Below are 9,711 nucleotides of genomic sequence, written 5' to 3'. Positions count from 1 at the left end.
GTCTAGATATTTCCATGTTTATACAGATGACTTTGTAAGTATTTCCATGTTTATACAGATGGCGGTGGAAATATTTCGATATTTATAGAGATAGCATTGGAGATATTTCCATGTTTATAGAGATAGCAGTGTAGATATTTCCACGTTTATACTGATCGCGGTGTAGATATTTCCATGTTTACAGAGATGGCGGTGTAGATATTTCCATGTTGATAGAGATGGCGGTGTGGATATTTCCATGTTTATACAGATAGGGTTGTAAATATTTCCATGTTTATAGACATGGCGGTGTAGGTATTTCCATGTTTATACAGACCACGGTGTAGATATTTCCATGTTTATACAGATCGCGGTGTAGATATTTCCATGTTTATACAGATCATGGTGTAGATATTTCCATGTTTATACAGATCGCGGTGTTGATATTACCATGTTTATAGGGATAGCGGTGCAAATATTTCCACATTTATACAGATAGCGGTGTAGTTATTAGCATGTTTATACAGATAGCGTTGTAGATATTTCCATGTATAAAGAGATGTCTCTGTAGATATTTCCATGTTTAAACAGATGGTGGTGTAGATATTTCCTTCTTTATACAAATAGCGGTGTATATATCTCCATGTTTATACAGATAGCGGTGTAGATATTTCCATGTATATACAGACGGCTGTGTAGATATTTCCATGTTTATACAGATCACTTTGTAGGTATTTCCATGTTTATACAGATTGCGGTGTTGATATTTCCATGTTTATAGAGATAGCTGTGTAGATATTTCCATGTTTATACAGATAGCGGTGTAGATATTTCGATGTTTATACAGATCGCGGTGTAGATATTTCCATGTTTATACAAAACGCGATGTAGATATTTCCATATTCTTACACATGACTGTGTTGGTATTTCCATGTTTACACAGATGGCTTTGTAGATATTTCCATGATTACAGATATAGCAGTGTAGATATTTCCATGTTTATACAGATAGCGGTGTAAATATTGAAATGTTTATACAGATCGTGGTGTAGATATTTCCATGTTTATACAGATACCGGTGTAGAAATTTCCATGTTTATACAGACCGCAGTGTAGATATTTCCATGTTTATACAGATAGCGGTGTAGATATGTCCAAGTTTGTACAGATGGCAGTTTTGATGTTTCCATCTATACACAGATTGCCATGTAGGTATTTCCATGTGTATACAGATGGCATTGTAGATATTTCCATCTTTATACGGATGGTGGTGTAGATATTTCCATGTTTATAGAGATGACTGTATAGGTATTTCCATGTTTTTACAGATGGCATTGTAGATATTTCCATGTTTATAGAGATAGCAGTGTAGATATTTCCATGTTTATACAGATGGCGGTGTAGATATTTCCATGTTTATAGAGATAGCGGTGTAGATATTTCCATGTTTATACAGATAGCGGTTTAGCTATTTCCATGTTTATACAGACGACGGTTTAGATATTTCCATATTTACACAGATAGCGGTGCAGATATTTCCATGTTTGTACAGATGACGGTGTTGATATTTCCATCTATACACAGATGACCGTGTAGATATTTCCATGTTTATACAGATAGCGGTGTAGTTATTTCCATGTTTATATAGATAGCAGTGTAGATATTTCCATGTATATACACATGGCTGTGTAGATATTTCCATGTTTATACAGATGGCGGTGTAGATATTTCCATGTTTATACCGATAACTTTGTAAGTATTTCCATGTTTATACAAATGACGGTGTAGATATTTCGATGTATATAGAGATAGCAGTGGAGTTATTTCCATGTTTATAGAGATGGCAGTGTGGATATTTCCACGTTTATACTGATCGCGGTGTAGATATTTCCATGTTTATACAGATCGCAGTGTAGATATTACCATGTTTATAGAGATGGCAGTGTAGATATTTCCATGTTTATACAGATCACGTTGTAGATATTTCCATGTTTATACAGATCGCGGTGTAGTTATTTCCATGTTTATACAGATCATGGTGTAGATATTTCCATGTTTATACAGATCACGGTGTTGATATTACCATGTTTATAGGGATAGCGGTGCAAATATTTCCACATTTATACAGATAGCGGTGTAGTTATTAGCATGTTTATACAGATAGCGGTGTAGATATTTCCATGTATAAACAGATGTCTGTGTATATATTCCCATGTTTAAACAGATGGTGCTGTAGATATTTCCTTGTTTATGCAAATAGCGGTGTAGTTATTTCCATGTTTATACAGATCACGGTGTAGATATTTCCTTGTTTATACAAACAGCTGTGTAGTTATTTCCATGTTTATACAGATAGCGGTGTAGATATATCCTTGTTTATGCAAATAGCGGTGAAGATATTTCCATGTTTATACAGATCACGGTGTAGATATTTCCTTGTTTATACAAATAGTGGTGTAGTTATTTCCATGTTTATACAGATATTGGTGTAGATATTTCCATGTATATACAGATGTATGTGTAGGTATTTCCTTGTTTATATAGATGACTTTGTAGGTATTTCCATGTTTACAGGTGGCGGTGTAGATATTTCCATGTTTATAGAGATAGCTGTGTAGATATTTCCATGTTTATACAGATAGCGGTGTAGAGATTTCCATGTTTATACAGATGGCGGCGCAGATATTTCCATGGATATGTAGATGGCGGTGTAGATATTTCCATGTTTATACCGATAGCGGTGAAGTTATTTCCATGTTTATATAGATAGCGGTGTAGATATTTCCATGTATATACACATGGCTGTGTAGATATTTCCATGTTTATATAGATGGCGGTGTAGATATTTCCATGTTTATACTGATAACTTTGTAAGTATTTCCATGTTTATACAGGTGGCGGTGGAGATATTTCGATGTTTATAGAGATAGCAGTGGAGATATTTCCATGTTTATAGAGATAGCGGTGTAGATATTTTCACGTTTATACTGATCGCGGTGTAGATATTTCCATGTTCATAGAGATGGCGGCGTAGATATTTTAATGTTCATAGAGATAGCGGTGTTGATTTTTCCATGTTTATAGAGATAGCGGTGTGGATATTTCCATGTTTATACTGATAGGGGTGTAGATATATCCATGTTTATAGAGATGGCGGTGTAGATATTTCCATGTTTATACAGATCACCTTGTAGATATTTCCATGTTTATACACATCGCGGTGTAGATATTTCCATGTTTATACAGATCATGGTGTAGATATTTCCATGTTTACACAGATTGCGGTGTAGATATTTCCATCTTTCTACAGATGGCATTGTAGATATTTCCATCTTTATACAGATGACGGTGTAGATATTTCCATGTTTACACAGATAGTGTTGTAGATATTTCCATGTTTATTCAGATAGCGGTGTAGACATTTCCATGTTTATACAGATAGTGGTGTAGATATTTCCATATTTACAGAGACAAAGGTGTAGATATTTCCATCTTCACACAGATTGCGGTGTACCTTTTTCCATGTTTACACAGATAGCGGTGTAGATATTTCCATGTTTATACAGATAGCAGTGGAGATATTTCCATGTTTATACAGATAGCGGTGGAGGTATTTCCATGTTTATAGAGATGGTGGTGTAGATATTTCCAAGTTTATGCAGATAGCGGTGTAGATATTTCCATGTTTATAGAGATTGCGGTGTAGATATTTCCATGTTTATACAGATAGCGGTGGAGTTATTTCCATGTTTATACATATAGCGCTGTAGATATGTGCATGTTTATGCAGATAGCGGTGTAGATATTTCCATATTTATACAGATAGCGGTTTAGCTATTTCCATGTTTATAGAAATAGCCATGTAGTTATTTCCATGTTTATACAGATGGCGGTGTAGACATTTCCATGTTTATAGAGATAGCGGTGCAGATATTTCCATATTTATACAGATAGCGGTGTAGATATTTCCATGTTTATACAGATAGCGGTGTAGATGTTTCCATGTTTATACAGATAGCGGTGTAGCTATTTCCATGTTTACAGAGATAGAGTTTTAGATATTTCCATATTTGCACAGATTGCCGTGTAGATATTTCCACCTTCACACAGATAACAGTGTACATATTTGCATATTTACACAGACAGCTGAGTAGATATTTCCGTGTTTACACAGATAGTGTTGTAGATATTTCCATGTTTATATAGATAACGGTGTAGATATTTCCAGGTTTATAGAGATGGCAGTGTAGATACTTCCTTTTTTATGTAGATGGCGTTGTAGATTTTTCCATGTTTATAGATATGGCGGTGTATACATTTCCATGTTTATAGAGATAGCGGTGTAGATATTTCCTTGTTTACAGAGATAGCGGTGTAGGTATTTCCATGTTTATAGAGATAGCGGAGTAAATAATTCCATGTTTATACAGACAGTGTTGTACACATTTCCAAGTTTATACTGACAGCGGTGTTGGTATTTCCTGGTTTATATATATAGCGGTGTAGATATTTCCATGTTTACACAGCTCGCGGTGTAGATATTTACATCTTTATACAGATGGCAGTGTAGATATTTCCATGTTTATACAGATGGCGTTGTACATAGTTCCATGTTTATGGAAATGGCAGTGTAGATATTTCCATGTTTATTGAGATAGTGGTGAAGGTATCTCCATGTCTGTAGATATAACGGTGAAGATATTTCCATGATTATACAGATGGTTGTGTAGATATTTCCATGTGCATATAGATGTCAGGGTAGGTATTTCCATGTTTATACAGATGGCAGTGTAGGTATTTCCATGTTTATAAAGATAGCGGTGTAGACATATCCATGTTTATAGAGATCGCGGTGTAGCTATTTCCATGTTCATACAGATAGCGTTGTAGATCTGTATACGGTGAAGATATTTCCATGTTTTTAGTGATAGCCATGTAGATATTTCCATGTATATACAGATAGCGGTATTGACATTTCCATGTTTATAGAGATAGCAGTGTAGATATTTCCATATTTATACAGATAGCGGAGTAGTCATTTCCAAGTTTACACTGATAGCAGTGTAGATATTTCCATGTTTATACAGATAGTAGTGTAGATATATCCATGTTTATACAGACTGTGGTGTAGATATTTCCATGTTTATACATATAGCGATGTAGATATTTCCATGTTTATACAGATAGTGGTGTAGATATTTCCATGTTTACACAGACAGAGGTGTAGATATTTCCATCTTCAAACAGATTACGGTGTACATATTTCCATGTTTACACTGACAGCTGTGTAGGTATTTCCATGTTTACACAGATAGTGTTGTAGATATTTCCATGTTTATAGAGATTGCAGTGTGGTTATTTCCAGGTTTATAAATATAGCGGTGTAGATATTCCATGTTTATACAGATGGCGTTGGAGATATTTTTAAGTTTATACAGATAGCGGTGGACGTATTTTTATGTTTATAGAGATGGCGGTGTATATATTTCCAAGTATATACAGATAGCGGTGTAGATATTTCCGTGTTTATACAGATAGCGGTGCAGGTATTTCCAAGTTTATAGAGATAGCGGTGCAGATGTTTCCATGTTTATACAGATGGCTGTGTAGTTATTTCCATGTGTATACAGGTGACAGTGTAGATATTTCCATGTTTATACAGATGGGGGTGTAGATATTTCCATGTTTATAAAGATGAATGTGTAGATATTTCCATGTTTTTTAATCATGGCCGACAAATTTTTCCATGTTACACAGATAGCGGTGTGGATATTTCCATGTTTATACAGATAGCGGTGTTGATATGTCCATCTTTATACTGATCGTGGTGTAGATATTTCCATGTTTATACAGATAGTGGTGTAGATATTTCCATGTTTATACAGATAGCGGTGTAGATATTTCCATATTTACAGAGGTAGATGTGTACATATTTCCATATTTGCACAGATTTCGGCGTACATATTTCCACGTTTATAGAGATAGCGGTGTAGATATTTCAATGTTTATAGAGATAGCGGTTTAGTTATTTCCATGTTTATACAGATGGCAGTGTAGATATTTCCATGTTTAAACAGAAGGTGGTGAAGATATTTCCATGTCTACAGAGACAGCGGGGTAGGTATTTCCATATTTATACAGATTGCGGTGTAGAGATTTCCATCTGTATACAGATGGTGGTGTAGATATTTCCATATTTATACAGATGGCGGTGTAGATACATCCAAGTTTCAGAAGATGACGGTGTAGATATTTTCATGTTTATAGAGATGGCAGTGTAGATATTTGCATGTTTATAAAGATGCCTGTGTAGATATTTCCAAGTTTATGCAGATGGTCGTGTAGATATTTCCATGTTTATAGAGATGGCGGTGTAGTTATTTCCACGTTTACAGAGATAGCGTTGTAGATATTCCCATGTTTATAGAGATGGTGGTGTAAGTATTTTTATGTTTATAGAGATAGCGGTGTAGATATTTCCATGTTTATACAGATAGCGGTGTTGGTATTTCCATGCTTATACAGATAGCGGTGTAGATATTTCCGTGTTTATACAGCTCGCGGTGTAGATATTTCCATCTTTATACAGATGGCAGTGTAGATATTTCCATGTTTATACAGATAGCGGTGAAGATATTTCCATGTCTATAGAAATAGCGGTGTAGGTATTTCCATATTTATACAGATTGCGGTGTAGATATTTCCATCTGTATACAGATGGCGGTGTAGATATTTCCATATTTATACAGATAGCAGTGAAGATATTTCCATGTTGATACAGATAGTGGTGTAGATATTTCCATGTTTTTACAGATGGCGGTGTAGATACATCCATGTTTCTGAAGATGGCGGTGTAGATGTTTTCATGTTTATAGAGATGGCGGTGTAGGTATTTCTATGTTTATAAAGATGACTGTGTAGGTATTTCCATGTTTATACAGATGGCGGTGAAGATATTTCCATGTTGATACAGATAGCGGTGTAGAAATTTCCAACTTTATACAGATAGTGGTGTAGATATTTCCATGTTTATAGAGATAGCGGTGTAGATATTTCCATCTTTATACTGATAGCAGTGTAGATATTTCCAAGTTTATACAGATGGCGGTGTCGATAGTTCCATGTTTATAGAGACGGCGTTGTAGATACTTTCATGTTTATATACATGGCCGTGTAGATATTTCCATGTTTGTAGAGATAGCGGTGTATATATTTCCATGTTTATAGAGATAGCGGTGTACGTATTTCCTTGTTTATAGAGATAGCTGTGTAGATACATCCATGTTTATACAGATGGCTGTGTAGGTATTTCCATGTCTATACAGATGACTGTGTAGATATTTGTGTGTTTACACAAATGGCGGTGTAGATATTTCCATATTTATACAGATAGCACTGTAGATATTTCCATGTTTATACAGATAACGGTGTAGATATATCGATGTTTATACAGATAGCGATGTAGATATTTCCATGTTTATACAGATAGTGGTGTAGATATTTCCATGTTTACAGAGATAGCGGTGTAGATATTTCCATCTTTGCACAGATTGCGGTGTAGATATTTCCATCTTTACACAGATAGCTGTGTAGATATTTTCATATTAATACAGATCTTGGTGTAGATAACTCCATCTTTCCACAGATGGCAGTGTAGATATTTCCATGTTTATACAGATGACAGTGTAGATATTTCCATGTTTATACAGATAGTGGTGTAGATATTTCCATGTTCATGTAGATGGCGGTGTAGGTATTTCCATGTTTATAGAGATGGCGGTGTAGATATTTCTATGTTTATAGAGATAGCGCTGTAGATATTTCTATGTGTATAGAGATGGCGGTGTAGGTATTTCCATGTTTATAGAGATAGTTGTGTAGATATTTCCATGTTGATACAGATAGCAGTGTAGATATTTCCATGTTTATACAGATAGCGGTGTTGGTATTTCCATGTTTATACAACTAGCGTTGTAGATATTTCCATGTTTATACAGCTCGCGGTGTAGATATTTCCATCTTTATAGAGATGGCAGTGAAGGTATTTCCAAGTGTATACAGATAGCGGTTTAGATATTTCCATGTTTATACAGATGGCGGTGTAGATACATCCATGTTTCAGAAGATGGCGGTGTAGATATTTTCATGTTTATAGACATGGCGGTGTAGATATTTGCATGTTTATACAGATGTCTGTGTAGACATTTCCAAGTTTATGCAGATGGTGGTGTAGATATTTCCATGTTTATAGAGATGGCGGTGTAGTTATTTCCATGTTTATAGAGATAGCGTTGTAGATATTTCCATGTTTATAGAGATGGTGGTGTAAGTATTTTCATGTTTATAGATATAGTGGTGTAGATATTTCCATGTTTATACAGATAGCGGTATTGGTATTTCCATGTTTATACAGATAGCGGTGTAGATATTTCCATGTTTATATAGCTCGCGGTGTAGATATTTCCATCTTTATACAGATGGCAGTGTAGATATTTCCATGTATATACAGATAGTGGTATAGATATTTCCATGTCTATAGAGATAGCGGTGTAGGTATTTCCATATTTATACAGATAGCGGTGTAGATATTTCCATCTGTATATAGATGGCGGTGTAGATATTTCCATATTTATACAGATAGCATTGAAGGTATTTCCGTGTTTATACAGATGGCGGAGAAGTTAGTTCCATGCTTATGGAGATGGCAGTGTAGATAATTTCATGTTTATAGAGATGGCGGTGTAGATATTTCCATGTTTATAGAGATAGCAGTGTAGATATTTACATGTTTATACAGATGGCTGTGTAGATATTTCCATGTGTATACAGATGTCATTGTAGATATTTCCATGTCTATACAGATGACTGTATAGGTATTTCCATGTTTTTACTGATGGCAGTGCAGATATTTCCATGTTTATAGAGATAGCGGTGTAGATATTTCCATGTTTGTACAGATGGCGGTGTTGATATTTCCATCTATACACAGATGGCCGTGTAGATATTTCCATGTTTATAGAGATGGCGGTGTAGATATTTCCATGTTTACACAGATGGTGGTGTAGATATTTCCGTGTTTATACACATGGCGGAGTAAATACTTCCATCTTTATGGAGATGGCAGTGTAGATATTTTCATGTTTATAGAGTTGGCGGTGTAGATATTTCCATATTTATAGAGATAGCGGTGTAGATATTTCCGTCTTTCCACAGATGGCAGTGTAGATATTTCCATGTTTATACAGACCGCGGTGTAGATATTTCCATGTTTATACAGATAGCGGAGTAGATATTTCCATGTTTATACAGATCGCGGTGTACATATTTCCATGTTTATACCGATCGCGGTGTAGATATTTCCATGTTTATACAGATAGCGGTGTATATATTTCCATGTTTTTACAGATATCGGTGTAGATATTTCCATGTTTACACAGATTGCGGTATAGATATTTCCATCTTTCTACAGATGGCATTGTATATATTTTCATATTTATACAGATGGCGGTGTAGATATTTCCATGTTTATATAGATGTTGGTGTAGATATTACCATGTTTATACAGATAGCGGTGTAGATATTTCCATGTTTATACAGATCGTGTTGAATATATTTCTATGTTTATACAGATCGCGGTGTAGATATTTCCAAGTTTATACAGATCGTGGTGTAGATATTTCCTTGTTTATAGAGATAACGGTGTAGATATTTCCATGTTTATACAGATAGCGGT

This window comes from Pan troglodytes, chromosome 21, assembly GCF_028858775.2.
Source record: "Pan troglodytes isolate AG18354 chromosome 21, NHGRI_mPanTro3-v2.0_pri, whole genome shotgun sequence".
NCBI lineage: Eukaryota > Metazoa > Chordata > Mammalia > Primates > Hominidae > Pan > Pan troglodytes.
This window is presented reverse-complemented; position numbering follows the sequence as displayed.